Genomic DNA, 16,628 nt, shown 5'->3' with positions numbered 1-16,628 from the left:
CCTCCACCGGCCCCTTATTTCCCTAGACATCTATGCATATTTCCAAATTACAGCTATAGAATGGAAGATATTTTATTAATTTACTTACGAAACGCAAAGTAATAACTTAAAAACACAACAAACACAAGGCCCCTCACCCGAAATCCTATTTTTTTAACACATTTTCGGGCACTTACTATTCAAATTATAAATTTTTTATTATTCCCCCCCCCCTCTGCCCCCCAAAAAAATGTTTATTTGCCTATAGAGATTTTAAGAGAATCAAGCCCGTTCATTACATAGCTTACTTTAGGCTTCCTATCAGTTCCTAAAAGCAAAAGAGAGGCAGTGGTCAGGGACGTACGCAGGGGGGGGGGCTCTGGGCCTGCCCCCCCCCCCCTAAATCTCACGATTTTTTTAATTTTTCCATAATTTTCTGATTTTTCTCACATAATAAAGGGTTTGAAGGATTTGGCCCCCCCCCCCCGAAAAAATGCATGCGTACGTGCCTGGCAGTGGTCACAACCCTGGATGTTCCTCCTGGATTTGTTCAAATTGTGTATATTGCTTTGTTTACGTCTGCGCCTGACAAAAGAACGACCACCGAAAGACCCCGTTCTCTCTGGCTTGATCAAAGCAGAGAGTAGACACAAAAATAGTTTCCAATTTTTTACTTGTCTTTTTCCATTGTGATTGAGCATCAAACTGGATCAAGATAAACTCTAATTGACTTGAACGATGGATCTTTGATTACTGGGTTTATTGGCTGACAAACAACAAAAATTTATTAGGTTATAAATCAAGGTTGTCAAACATTATGTAATTTTTCTGCATTAGTTTAACCGGAAATATTATTATAAATCAAACATGGCTTTATATCATATATTATACATCGACAAGGATATTATCTATCAAATTTATTATTAAGTAATACTTACTTTTTATAAAACCTGTAAATAAAAATTACAGTAAACGATTTAAAGACTGATGAAATTTCACGAATTAAAAACTGCACCATTGGAATGGCCATTGTCGAAAACCCCACAAACGCCTTCAAAAATAAGGAAAATCACTTTTTGGCTTAGGTAGAACTGATGCTTCCTCTTGTATTTTTTTGCCATTTATACTAAAACATATCAGAAAATTTAAAATTTGCATAAGCTATGGCCCTTGCCTCTGGAGCTGCGTAAGTTGTGTCATCCCTGGAGGCACAATCATTGGACATTTCGACTATACTGATGAAATAGCTGTATCGAAATTCTGATTCGGTACCGTCAGGGGTATACACGGGTACTGGAAGTTTGAAGGTCTCGGCCAAACTTCTACCGCCGATCATTCATATTTAAATTCCTTGTAAGAACACTGTTTTAACAAGGTGTGATCACGTTTTCAACTAAAATGTAGCAAGAAAGAATTGGCCAACTGCAAGAGATTGTCTTTACCCTTGGAGCTACGTATATCAGGCCTATGTACCCCCCAGAGCATATTTTTGAGCCTCTTGATCGTTTCGAGTAATAAAGACTATGTAAAAAGTTATATCCAACAAAATAGGAAAGGGGAGAGGTTCAAGGATGCCCAGGGGGAAAAAGAGAACCAGAGGAAGCATGTTTGCCCTCTAATAAGTTTCACTCCGTCAATAGAGTACTAGAGTTTTCAATTTCAGACTAGGTAAGCGCCCTCCCAAGTTTCAATAGCCACCGTCTTCAATACGAATTAGTCAGAAAAAAAAGTACATGGGACACAAGTTGTTCTTTAGATAGTGCGCTGACTTTGAAACAGGGTATTCTGTTAACACTGATTTCAGAAATTTTTCAACTAAACAAAGATCCCAGGAATAAAATTAGAAAGAGATTACCTAAAGTTGCAACGACAGAGCTTTGGCTCCTCTTATCTTCTTTTGGTATGTCCAAGGTAAAAATATACACTGCTCCACTGTTGGTTCCAGCCCAGAGTGTCGGAGATGGGCTATCAGCTGCAACAAAAACGAATAAAAATATCATAAAACAAGGTATAAAGCCTTTTTTCTGGCTACAACGCTCTGATCGGCGCTTCTGGATACAACGCTTAGAGATTGTGAATAACGAAATGAAAGTGGAACATGTTGTCTCGGTTTAAATGAAGGATTTCAAAATGATGCCCGAAAGAATTTGTAAAAGTAAAAAAAGAAACAAATTAGGAACTTGCTCAGTCAATGTGTTGAGCAATTTCTAGATTAGATAATATTATGGAGTTGGTTCGATTTTTTTCTTTAAGAAGACTTAAATGGTATTAAAAGTGATGATATTTCGATGGAAGAAATTTTGTTTCTATTGTTTTACTGTTATATTTGTTAGTTCTGTCTCCGGTCCTGCGCAATCACATGCACATACAGCTGAAAGTATTCAGCACCAAACAAGCCAATGAAGAACACAAGTCTGAACTTTATACCTTCACACCTCCAATTTGAAACAGAACTAATTAGTACAGTAAGGCAGGAACAAACAGAAGGAGTGGGGGATACGACATCGTTTTCTCCAAAACTCTCGACATCTTATTCATTTTTTCCCATAATTAATTACATATTTCATATTACCATCACCTATTTTTTCATATTCCACCCCCCCCCCCTCCTCAACCCGTAAAAAATTTTAGTTACCAGTACCAAAACCATGTCCCAAAACAAGTGAAATTAGCATATAAGTTCTTGTGATCACAAGGTAATCTGTATAATAAACCTGCTAACCTTGCTGGAGTTCATTGTATGGATTTTCCATTACATTAAACAAAAAAATGAATGTTCCCTTTCATTCCGTTGATGCCCAGTTTGAATATGTTTTGGTAGTGGAGTGAGTTATGGCAATTCTCAGTCTTGCTTCAGTTCGTTGTAGCGTTTTTCGTTGAATTCATAAGGAAAACAAATGCTCAGATCCTCCTAACAGACTAATAAGCTTGAGTACAATTTGATGGTAATAGGAGACATTTCCTAGCCTCTATACTTTCAGAAGTATACCTAATAAGATTTACAACTTATCAAAATAAAACGCCTTGTTAGTAGCCTAGCAGTAAAATCCAAATTTCCTTGATTGACTAAACGTGAAATCCCAAAACAGCGGTTATTTTCATAAAGATCATAAAGAGAGATTATTCATAGTGAATAGAGATCTTTGACATTATTCATTATTTCTGCAGATCACGGTCACTGTACATATGATCAAGATACCCAGTATATTTTTTCTTTATTCTTTTTCACTGTCTAAGAAAAGGATTTTTCCCTATTCGGACTGTTATTTATTGTCATGGAAAGGCAGTGTGGTCTTCGATATTACCTATGATATTATTCATTGTGACTAGTGATATTAGTTAAAAGATAACTATTCCTCATACCGTGATTTTGCTCTATTCTACAGTGCATTAAATTCTGCGCTGCCCTTTTGCTGGCCGACAAAACTGGAGGCAATTTAAATCACAGCCCTAGATCAAAGTTAGGAGCTCCCAATGTTTGATACGTGCGCCACGAGTGGTATACATGGTACTTCAGGTAGTACGCAAGGCCGGTGGCGCCAATTCGCATGGAGGGGAGGGCACTTACCCTCTGAGATTTTTACCCCCCCCCCCAACCTAGATTTTGAAAATATTTGTTTTGGTATTTTCATTGAAAGATAGCTTTTTCGGTAATTTCACTGAAAAAATTGAAAAAAAAACGAAATTTTCAACCTCCCTAGATTTGGAAAATACATATTCGCCCTCCCACCCTGCATTATATTTTCCTGAATTGACATCACTACGCAAGGACCTTTTTGGCACTATCCCTTGTTTCTTCGACAAAACGAGGTTATGACTAAATTTAAATTCTAAACTCCCAATTTAGTAATGCCACGCTAGAGGTCAATAAACTTTTCTTCAAGTTTTTTCATCGTGTAGCATAAAACAGAATTGTTAAAAGTAAAGATTTAAAAAGAGTAACAATTCAAATAAATTATTTGAATTGTATCATAATGGCAAAGGTGACAGGAAATTTTCATATAAGTCCTCCGCATGACTGCCGATCTTTGATCTGGCTAGTCAGGGCTAGCATGACTTAATTGACATCAACCTTATCCAACCCAATTAATGTAATTCATTCATTCTGGCATATAAATGCTCTGACTCCCCCGTAAAAAGAAACGTGTGTGATTCGTTAAACTGATATATCAACTTTTATTAATCTTCCAAGGTACAGAACATTATTACCAAAGAGGAAATTGGCTGTTATCAAGTTTGACCTACCTACTGAACATTTTGGCCCCTCGACCCAAAATACTGAGAACAAATTTTTCTCAAACCTAGTAGGTAGTGTGTAAAACTCAAAGGTCTGAATGGAAGACGTAGAGAGTAAATGCTAAGAAGTGATTAAACTCCCTATTTTCCCAGAAAGCACGGGCATCTATGAAGATAACTTGAAAATTTGCAGTCCCTACTTGCTTCAAAAGACTTAGGTAATAAATCACTTTCGAACGTGATATGTAGTGCCAATATGGCCATTCGGCTTTCGATGGATTCTGGAGATCTGACTGACATGGCTGGGGGACAGGTGGAGCCCCAAAAAAGTCCAGGCTATAAAAAGAGTGAAGACATGGTGCGAAAAATACCATTTACGAGCTCAGAGGTGAGCACAACCTCACGCTATTCTGACCTGACGCTAGTTAGGCACACTATTCTGCAATCTTCAATTTTGTCCTCTACATGTGAATGGAAAGGCTAGCGTGATAAGACAGTGGATAATCAGTAGCGGTAAAATTAAAAAGTTTTTAATAATTTTATTTAGTCAGCCTTAAATAAATATCAAAATATTCCTGGGATATTAAACCTCTCGCTTTTTATTTCAATAACTAAAATCCGTTAGTTTCTAGTTCTGGCACAAATCCAATCTAAATCATAAACCAACACAAGCTTGGAAACACTTTTCCGCAGCTCAATCTTCTCAGGTCAATTGAAAATTATAAACGGCAAAAAGTCAACCCTTCCAACTAATATGGATTTCCCAGATAGCAGTTAGAATTTAAAGTTATTGCTACAAAGAGGAAAAAAGTCCTTTGACTTTGGACAAACATAATTGACTCATGCAGTTTGTTCAGACCATGTACTTTATTTGACTATAACTGAACTATAGTCAACTCCAAGCATTCTCCCCTCCTAGTCACAGTTGCTCTGATTGGTTTACCCTTGGACTCTAGTTGACTTTTCGTCAATCCTTTCACTGAGCAGCCAGCGCATAGTCAGCAAAGGATGTCGAGAATTTCGTTTATAGATTTTAGAATTATTGACAAAGATTGATTTATGGCGTTTAAAAGGACTCCATTTAAGTTCCTCCAAAAAATTTGCCTGACATTTGTCTTACTGACATAGAAGCAATCTTTCGAAAATGGGACCTTGACAGAGCTACAGTCAGGGTTAACTCGTCTGTATTCATGCCAACTATAGTCAACAAGCGTAGTTCAGGATCCAAAGGCACTCTTAGTGTTCTAAACTTCAAGATTCATGCATCTTTGAACAGTCTGAAGTCTGGATAAATGGGTAAAAATCAATAGTTCCGAAACAAAGCAGCATGCCAACAAGTTATTAACCCTCGATATCGGGCTAACCGAAGCTGAATTTAACCGCATAGTTTGATAAATGACTAGTAAAATTCCTTTTTAAAAGTGGGATGCTTGACCGATTTGAACGTCCAAGAAGACTCGCAAATATAAATAAAAAAAAGCTTTGTCTTTGGAAAAAAAAATCACTACATTTGAGTATTCTTTAGAACTTGTCCTCTTTCAACCTGAAAAAAAGTGTTTCAACATCTGGAAACTGGGTAGTTGCAATATACTTACTTTAACCCTCGGCGGCTCTATTAACTTTGGTGCCTGAAAGCGGGAAGGGGCCGTATTTACAACTTCTTCGGAGGGAGGGAGTTCTATAGTTTTAGAAAACTGAAATCCAAGGTAATACCTTAAACTGTTAAGCTGTTTACTCAATAAAAACATAATCAATCTCAAAGCCATGCTTCAGTTTTTATTTATTTTTGTTGATGGCTATAAAAAGAAGCTCCTTAGGTGGGGATGTCTCGCTTCACTAAGAAAGTCGCTGGAATATACCACGTCACAAACTTGGCCCTCGCTTTGCTCAAGCAGTGGCTGTGAATGTTCTTAGGCTTTTCATTGATCTTTTACTGTATGCCATCATTCTTATCCCGACCAGGGTTTTGGAGTAGTGGGGACCTTCTGATCTTTTTGACTAGGATATTTTACAATTTGTCTGGAACAAAGCTTGTTGTAAGTAAAAAATTTATAAATTGAGAGAAACTAACACACTATACTAAGAGACTAATAGACAGGAATAATTATCAAAACAAATTTTCGAACGACCAGTTGCCGTATAAAAAATTCTTCCAAGAATGGTAACTCTTAACAACTCTTTGTACTATTCAACAGAGTTTGAAATAAAATAAACATAATCGAAAATACAATTTGGAGACATTCAATTAAAACTTAAACACGTCTCCATGCTGCTAAAATAGGAGTTGAGCTATAGAGGATGCTGCTGAAATAGAGATATATGGGAGAACTTCCAGTACTACTGTGCTCAATTCTAAACATTACAAATAGCGCTTAGTCCAGGCCCATGTCGTACTTACAACTAATCTTATCTATTCATAGGCGACCTACTTAGAATAATCAGACTTCAAGTATCTTCAAAGCCTCTAATGTATCAAATGCCATTGAGAAATTTCTCATCAAATTAGAATTAGAAGATCGAAAACTTTAGCTTCTAAGGTTAGAAAATCATTAAAACCTTAGGTAACCTAGGAATATCTTGGAAACTAAACTGAACATTTTCCGTAAGACTGCTTGGATATTCATTGAATCAAAAATGTATGTTTTAACAAACTCTTTGTTGGTTAGCGTGTGAATAATTTAGAGGCTGATTTGAGAGTTCATAAACCGGCGTTCAACCGCATGTAAAGTTAGACTTAAATTCCTAGATACGTCTCTGTCCAGAAATCAGTACCCACGCAGTATCCGTTAACACGCGAAATTCAGTGCTTGGCTACAACGAGTTGCAGAGAGACATCTAATTTTAGAGTCTAGAATCCCGTGTCAGGAATTTCAAATTCTACCAATCAGGAAGCTAATTTTGTCACTATATTTATCATTTGCCGTTAAGAGTGGCCTTCACATCTTTGTCTAACTGGACTTGCATACCTAAGAAAGTGAAAAATCAGACTTACATGGACTTTCATATTTATAGAAGGAATTTTTGCTGAACATGCATTAAAACGTAGCTTAAAACCAACAGAGGAGAGATTCAAAACGAAGATTTATTCATGGCTTTGATTGCAATAGAAGAATCATCTCGTAGAAAGAGTCCAGGATTTGTGTTTAGTACTGAGCTTAGATGAGGAGAAAGCCTTTAGGGACAAGAACTGGAGACATTAGCTTAAGAAAAGACTACACAATATTTGGTGATGAAATAATTGCTGATATTAGTTCTCGTTTTTAGGGAATATGTTTGTTGCACCGGGATTCATGAAAGGTCCCTAAAGGCTCCTCGAAAAAGAGTGAACAAAGATAAAACCATACAAACTATGATGAAAAGATATTAAGGAGGGATGTTACAGAACGTAAAGGGCTGTATTGAGAGAGATTATTCAGTCTGCCTCAAGCGTAAACGGGTCGAGATACTCCTCAATTGAGTCTTTACCAACTTATTGCATTTGCGGAGGGATAATTGCGCTTACATTTGGAGAAGCATAGAGAAGCATTAAATTTTACTAACACTGAAGTTCAACCCTATTTAACAAAAAAAAATTTACGTTGGTACACATGTTAATATTTTAACTTAAAATTTAGGTCTTGATTATATCTAAGACATTTTCCAAGACAATCTAAGATTTCAGTCTTGATTAGATTCTTCGCAGAAAACGAAAAATTTGTCAATCTAGATTGGAGAGCATTACTATTACTTCATGCTGTTAATACAATTATTGACCGTATTCATTTTGACCCTTCTGAAACTGATAATGATAAAGTTCAGCTAGAACTGATATTTCTATATTCAAATATCCAAATTTCTGCATTGGAATACGGAGTAGGATGGATGCTAAAATACACAGTCATCAACGGAATATAGGTTTTGTAGATAAAATTTTGCCCATAATGAATGATGAGCACAGGAGCCATTTTAGCTATATTCATGAAGAGTAGTATTACAAATAACAAATTCTAACGATTTCATCAGAATCCATGATTATAAATTTTGAATTTTGCTGCTTAGCCTATCTGAATTTTGCTGTTTTACCTATCTTAGTAACAATGCGGAATGTGGGAATTTCAAGAGAAACCGAATTTGGCAACTAAGATTGTAAAAGAAAGACAAGGCCTCTAGTTTTGGATGGCAGCAAAGTTTATAATTAAAAGAATGTTAGAATGACTGCCGTCTAACAAGCAAATCCTGAAAACATCATTGCTGCTGACACTTACTGGCTTAACTAAGAATCTCATTGAGGAAGACCGAGAATTTTCTACCTTTCGAAGTCTAAGAACACCTCTTATGAAATTAAGGTTTGGCAATGAACATTTGCCTCCACGACCAACTTAAGATACGGTATTCTTGCTTCCTTGTCTCGCCATTATACAATCGAATGAGATCGATTGGCCATTCGGCTTTCTAAACTATAAAATTATAGGTCAAAATGATAGTAATGTCATCTTAAAATTTAAAGTTTGGCAGTGAACCTTCCAGAAAATATTATCAACTTTGCGAATATGAGAAGATGTCCCTAAATTTGATAATGTTATTAAGTGTAATAAGCCATTAAAAAATTACAAAGAGCATTATACATTGTGATACAAATACTACTACTATTAAAAATTCACTGCACCACCAAGCGGTCGGAGGCCAACGCAATCCTCCTCCATACCAATCTATTTAAAGCCTCCCTCTTTAAACCCTCCCAAGAAGTTCATACTTCCCTTAAATCTTTCCTTACGGCATCTTCGCACCCAATTCTAGGACAACCTGCTTTTCATTTGGCTCTAGACGGTTAACCGACAAGGACTATCTTTGGAAATCTGTCATCCTTCATCTGCAGAACGTGTCCTAGCCATCTCATCCTTTCTCTAATTATATCAATAGAAAGCACTTTGAAACGCAGTTAGTCAGCCAGTCGGTCAATACGGTCAGTCAGATAGCAAATAATAGCCAATAGCCTCTGGCCGACAGCAAAATCAGAACTTGAATTTTTTCTATTCGTCATCTCTTTGAACCTGTAATTAATTGTAATTACCGCGAGCCAAGAAGTCGTTCTAGTTGAAATAATATCTCGCCAGTCATATCTTGGAAATTGTCTGTCCACAATCAAACGATTTAGCAATGAAAGCAGAGTTTACAAGTCTTCCGAAACATGCAAGCATCAGTAGTCTTTATGTTTCTAAATTACAATTTTCATTTGAGAGCATAGCATCAGTACAATATGGGATGGAACTAAGAAGAAGCTTTTAAAGATTTTCCACTCTGCTAGCATCACATGTAAAACAAATTAAAGGTCAGCAAATATTTCAACAAAAGAACTAATGATTTCCTGTAACTGCAAAGAACTGAATTGCATACGAATAAGAGAAAATGCTACAATGACACAAAAGTGGTAATCGTAAGTCATTGGGAAGCTACCGTCACTCAAGAAAAGGCATAGATGTTACTTGAATCGAAACATGACATAATCTATCTGAACTGGTCGAGGCCAAGTTGTCTTAACGTCAAATCAGAGACGCAGTACCTACAATCAAGGTCGTCTCCAGGGGGGTTAGGGGGTTTGAACCCCCCCCCTTCCCGAAATGTTTGTCTGGTTCGTAACAACGTAAAAAAAAATGGATACAAACTAATTTTTTATGCGTTTTTTTAGTTTTTTTTTTTGTGTAAATTTCCCCCAAAAAAAATCCTGGGTACGGCTCTGCCTACAATAAAGAGCCAGTATTTTTCTATAACTGCAAATGAGCAAACTTTACTAGCGCAGGGATATGAGGAAATGCTACATAAACAGAAATACAAAGGCAATACTAACGCATACTTGAATATTTATTTTACGCTTAATCATTTTCTCCTTCCCCTATTTTCTTACTTGGGCGTTCAAATCTCTTACCCTCGTATTACACCACCAAGTGGAATCAGTAATTAAAAGAAATAGAAAATGGCAGGATTATTTTTTCATTTCCCATAATTTGATTCTTTGCTTGATGATAAAATCAAAGCGGGTTGACCCCCCCCCCCCCACCCTTCTTCCATTTATTTCTTTTTTTAATAAAAGTAGGACCCGGAAGTTTAAGACAAAGTAAATTTTTCTAAGCACAAAAAAAATACTAGTCCTATTTTCATTTAAGAACCGTTAACCCTTGCTAGTATCATTTTGTTAAATTTGTTGGCTAGGAAGTATGCTATTGAGCATTTTCCAAGAATTGCTGAAACCCGACCCTTTTACAGGAATAACTGTTGCACAGGAAGAAATGGTCCAGTTCCTCGGAACTTTCGTAACCAAGATATCATATCATCAGCTACTTTTTTCTCTTAAGAAGTTGAAAAAATTACGCAACTATACACCAATTTAAAGCAGTTTTCGAAAAAAAGTGCAGTATATATCATGTAAAGTTAACATTACTACATGAATTTGGATACTTTTTAGTCAACTACCAGGTTTCCTATTCAGCAATGTTTATTGTTTACTTTTAGCCTTATACTGAAGTTTATCATTAGCAAAAGTAACATATTACGAGGTCCCAAATAGCATTTTATAATCCAACAACAGAGGCGATGTTAGGGGAGGGACGGAGAGGGCTCTTGCCCCGGGCACCGAAATTTTAGGGGCGCAAAATTTCAAACAAATAATCTAATGGTTATATTCATTTTGTAATTTTGAAAATTTATTTTTATTAAAATGAAGTAGAGGGCGCAGCAAATAAATGAAAACAATTAATATAGTATTAATTAATTAATAAAATGAAAATAAATTCAAAAATGTTAAATTATTAATTAATTAATAAATAAAAATTTTGTTAAAATTTGGCTTGAAAATTTTGTGAGAGACAGGGGAAGGGGCACTAACTTAGATTCTGCCCCGGACACAAGAGGCCAGATCTACCACTATCCTGCAAGCAGGATTTCACGCCCTTTGTTAGAAGAGAAGCATATCTTTTTGTCTTCAATAAGACACCAATAATGGTTTGAATTTCTAAGTTACCAACTAAACATAGTACTTTATTTTCGCCTTCTATGGCGGGAATCACGTGTACTCCTTTCATATGGAACTTTAGGGAAATTAAAAGAATGACTTGGTAACATAACCTAAAATTTAACGTAACTTAAAATTTTACGTTACTTTGTAACGTAACGTAAAGAATAACTTTGTAACGTAAGTAATCAAAGTGAGTATTGAGCCAAAACAAAGAATAGAAAAGGTTTACAGTTGTGTTAATAAACAAAAGGATAAATATTATTCACAAGCCAATGATGGCACACACGACAACAAATCAACGTTTCAGTCTCTGGGTCTTTTTTACTGGGAAGGACAACAGGTCAATCCCCCAACGTTACAGAAGTAGGACTCAAATCCCGGGCTTCCTATTGCCAAGCAGAGCATCAATCTACTCGGTATTAATACACAACTTAATGTAAAAAGTATTACTTCGTAATAAATATTAACACAATATGTGAAATATTTCTCATTAATAAAAAGCCTTTTGGTAATGTATTTAAACGCATTCCCAAGCATTAGTTTTGGGTGCGCCAACTGATACTGAAAACTACGTACGAACACGTTGCTACATCCATTTAAAAGCTTATCAACAAGACTATAAGTGGTACTTTTACATTAATTTACACATCTTTTCGCCAAACTGTAACTTCACTGATTCACATTAATCGAATGATTTTTGTTAATACATATATATGTATATATATATATATATATATATATATATATATATATATATATATATATATATATATATAAGTAGTATATGGAAAGGTTATCAGTTTTAGAATTTTAAATGTTCATCAGATCAGGGACCATCAGGGACCATCAGTGTTTACTTACCAAGTGCTTAATAGATTATCTCCTGAATATTTTAGAGATTTTTTAAGTTTAATTCTGATTATCATCATCATAGGACTAGAGGTCGTTAAAGCTTAGTCTCAGAAGTAAGGAGTACGATTTGATCTAGTTTTGCAATTATAAATTATGCAGTTAATTTGTGGAATGGTTTCCCAGAGAGCATTAGGGAGTCAGAAAATTAGTTTCAGTTTAAAATTAGATTAAAAAAGTTTTTGCTGGGTGGGAATTAAATATTTTTGATTGTTGTTTGTTATTTTTTTTTATTTATTTATTTTTTATTTTATTTTTTTATTCGGGAGAGTTAAATTGTATTGAATGGTATGAAAAGAGTAGGAAGAGTGAATGAGTTTGGTTTATGATGAAAGATTGTGTGACGCTGCTCAAGCCACAATAGTGGCTTAATAAAACGTCATACGTTCTTACCATTCTACGTTTGTTGATAATGTTATTTAAAAAATGTGGTAAGTGCCAGTTAAGTATGATGTAATTATTAGTTGAAAATAAAAGTCATCTCATTCAAAGGTATATAATAGCACTAAAACTACCAATAATAATAATCACAGCAAGTTATTTTGATTGAATCCTTTCTAACATGGCATTTTGTGATTCTACCTCATTCAGTGACACAAGGCTAAAAGAGAACAGGTAAGAACCTATTTTCTAATTATGGCAATCCCATCTCTCTTTTTTAAGAGACAGGAGAAAAAATGAAGACAAGGATAAATTACACTATACATCCTGGGCGAGATTAAGCTTTAATTCTTTTTATGATAAAAGAAATTGCTTGTCTTTCTGTTTCCCACTTTTTCAGTTTATCCGTGTTTCAAATGAGATTAATAACTCTCTTTTTCCAAGACAGATTGGATACTTTTACAAGGAGAAAAGATTTCTTGGCGTTTCTGTGGTGTGATACTTGTGTAACTGCGAATAAAATTAGATTTTTTGAGGACTTTCAAAAGACTTTTGACTGAAAGATAATATGCACTTATTATCTAAAGAGAAAAACCACCTAGAAAACTCTGGTGGAAACTCCTAGTCCCGGACATATTTTTAGGCGTAATGGCTTATGCTGCTACTTTTTGGGGGTTTTAGATAATGCTGAGCAAATAGAAGTGCGCGGGGGAGGTTGCCATGGAACCCGGGCCCTCTTCAAACTCCTATATTTTTTGAATATCTGGGCTTTTCTTATTAAGTAAAAAAATGTTTTGTTTTATCATTACAACACTCCTCCTCTCCCCCCCCCAAAAAAAAAATCCATACGTGGTTGGTTGCGTAGCCGAATACCCTCATGCATGTTGGCCATATTGTACACTGCATCACTTCTTCTTTTTCTATTTAAGTACAAGTGTTATATCTAGCGGCATATCGTACACTATGAATTGCTAAATATTTTTTAACTGCGAGTATTCTGTTTCGTGATAGATCAAAGAGTGAACAGTGTGGAACAGATACCCCTTCAACAGAAAGAAACAAAAAGTATGCATAATAAAACAAATTACGGGAAAAGTATATAGAGCCTGAATTCAGCTGTCTTATATAATCCGATCACTTTCTTTTAAAGTTTTATACGACCTTTTTAACGCAAAAAACGGGCTTCACACGCCAAAAACAAGAGCTTGCTAGGTGTATATTTAGATGTAAATTAAAGCAAGATGTCGGCCTAATTCATTAGGTTGTGTAGAGTTTTCTTCAAAGTGTCAACGTAATGGAGTCAAGTTTGAACAATTACATGTTTAACATCTTATTCTTTGACCATTTTTTTGCGCACTCCTTGGTCATTCCTTTGATAATTAAATAAAAAAACAAGTTTTTAAACTGAAAGTAAGGAGCGACATTAAAACTTAAAACGAACAGAAATTATTCTGTATATGAAAGAGACTGTCCCCTCCTAAACGCCTCGCTCTTTACGCTAAAGTTTTTTATTGTTTTAAAAAATAAAGTTGTGAGACAGAGTCAAAATTTAGCGTAAAGAGCGAGGCGTTGAGGAGGGGACAGTCTCTTTCATATACAGAATAATTTCTGTTCGTTTTAAGTTTTAATGTCGCTCCTTACTTTCAGTTTAAAAAACTTGTTTTTTTATTTAATTTTTTAACGTTTTTGAATAAATACAGGTTTTGATCTTGGCTCACCGTACATGAATAATTAAAACGAAATTTTCATATTAACTTACTTTTATTTAGTTAAATGGCTTTCTCAAAACCTGTTTAATTTTATTTACGAACGTTTTTATTAGTAATAAATATTCGTAACTTACGAATGAACTAACGTAACGAACTTATATATCCATATATTTCTCATACGTTTATTAGGGGATTCGCCCCCTAGTCAATACCTCGCTCTTTAATCGAAAGTTAAAATTTAGTTCCAATTCTTTAGAAATGACCGCTTAATCACAAAGGCCGTTAATTAGAATAAATAGCTCTTATGAAAGTACTAAAAAATCTTTGGCTTAAAGAGCGAGGCATTGACTAAGGGGTGAACCCAATTATATATGTAATATTTTCTGTTCGTTTAAAGTTTCGATGTTGCTTCTGTTGAAATTGAAATACTTTTTTTTTTTTTATTAAATTTATGATCTTTTTTTAAATAATGGTGGGAAGTCTGGCGTCCCCTTCATAGCAATGTCCCTTCCCCCATGAAAACTTCCTTGATGGAAAGATCCTCCCACATAACCCCTGACCCACCCACCCCCCCACTACCAGGAAAAATCTCCCCTGAAATTGTCTGTATACTTCCAAATAACCAATACTATATGTTAACATTGGGTAAAGTTCATAACTTTCAGCCCTCCCCCCGGGAACTTCGGGGGATTAAGTCATCCTAAAAGACATACTTATTATATTTTTGAACATGTTGAACAAAATGGCTATCTCAAAATTTTGATCAGGTGACTTTGAGAAAAATATGAGCGTGGGAGGGGGGCTAGTTGCCCTCCGTTTATTTTGGTCACTTAAAAAAAGCACTAGAGATTTCAATTTCCATTCCAATGAGCCCTCCCACGATATTCTAGGACAACTGGTTCGATACGAACACCCCTGGTAAAAAAAAAAAAAAAAAAAATAAACACGCACCCATGATCTTTCTTCTGTCAAAAAATGCAAAATTCCAGATTTTTGTAGATAGGAGCTTGAAACCTCTACAGTAGGGTTCTCTGATACGCGGAATATGATGGTGTGATTTTCAATAATGTTCTATAGTTTTTAAGGGTTCTTTCCCCCTTTTTTCGAAAATCAGCCAAATTTTCTCAGGCGCCTAACTTTTGATGGGTAAGATTAAACTTGATGAAACTTATATATTTGAAATCAGCATTAAAATGTAATTCTTTTGATGTATCTATTTGTATCAAAATGCCATTTTCTAGAGTTTCGGTTACCATTGAGCCGGGTCGCTCCTTACTTACAGTTCGTTACCACGAACTGTTTGATAACTGGTTTAGCCTTTTCCACTTAACACAAAAAAGGGAAGGAAAGAAAAGATTTTTACAGAAATTTAAAATCGATATGTATCTTGTGACTGGGCCTTATAATCGCTCAAAACATCATCCTAAACAGTTTTGGTCCAAACTTTGGTTTTCATAACATTTTAAGAAAACAAACTAAAAGGCAAAAAAAAAATTTTACAAAAAAAAAAAAAAAAAATACTAGGAAAAAACGTACTGAAAAAAAAAACTTGACAAAAAATAAAAATAAATACTGGTAGACCGATATAATAACTAAATATCCCCCCTCCCGAGAAGGGGAATAAAACCATAGAAACATGACACCTGCACAAATACATAAAAAAAAATATTTTTGAACTTTTTTGACTTGTTTCTGGCCCAAAATAACCAGAATCTGTGATTATTCACTCAATATGTAAAATATGGCCCTTTCTACCCCAGGCAAGAAGGGAGAAATTCATTTGGGGAAGGGATTGCAATAATGCATACACGGACATAGTGCACGAAAAACTATAGGACAAATAACAAAATAAATATTAAAATCTAGGTTGAGGGACCTATTTAAGTTAATTTATAGTGTTGTACGAATATTTTCTATAAAAAGCGAACTGAACGTCCATTTCAGTAGGTAGTACCTTTTTCGACAAATATGGGACACATTACATAATATATTTGGCGGTATCGAAATATTTGTCTTGGTGGCAGCCTTGCGTTGCATAAGGTAGCCTTGAAAATGCAAGCAAGGGTAGACAATTCCAGCCTGTGAGAGCCAAACGGAAAAAAGAGTAGAAAACAGACCTGGCCTTACAAGAAAAAAAAAGACTTACCGCTAACAATATAAGTTGTTGCCAAGTGAAGACACCTTATCATGCCAGCCATCGAGTCGTCGTTATTTCTAGCTTCAATTTGGCGTTCAACAGGTCGAGTTTCAGCAGGGGTTGGGGTAACAGGGGTTTGACTACCAGTTCTACAAAGGTTTGAAGAGGTCAGAGATGTGTCTTTCAAATCTAAGCTACTAGCATAATTGGCATCAGGGGTGGTACTGATAGAGGGGAATGGGGAGGGGCTGGCATCTATATACTCAAAACTTCGTTGCAATGGATTACG

At 35.4% G+C, this 16,628-nt stretch overlaps 1 protein-coding gene across 1 annotated transcript in view; it reads right to left on the bottom strand.

Moving 5' to 3' along the window:
- Positions 1 to 16,628, bottom strand: part of LOC148951478 (lethal(2) giant larvae protein homolog 1-like) — a 333,083-nt gene that overhangs the window by 124,325 nt on the left and 192,130 nt on the right. Inside the window, exons 14-15 of the transcript XR_016141914.1 lie at positions 16,349 to 16,488; positions 1,835 to 1,951 (exon numbers count right to left, since the gene is read on the bottom strand). The gene's annotated coding sequence lies outside the window, so the exon portion shown is untranslated. The remainder of the gene's footprint in view (positions 1 to 1,834; positions 1,952 to 16,348; positions 16,489 to 16,628) is intronic.

Source organism: Artemia sp. Qi Xiang Cuo, chromosome 6, assembly GCF_049724085.1.
Source record: "Artemia sp. Qi Xiang Cuo chromosome 6, ASM4972408v1, whole genome shotgun sequence".
NCBI classification, from domain to species: Eukaryota; Metazoa; Arthropoda; class Branchiopoda; order Anostraca; family Artemiidae; genus Artemia; species Artemia sp. Qi Xiang Cuo.
This window is presented reverse-complemented; position numbering and strand designations above follow the sequence as displayed.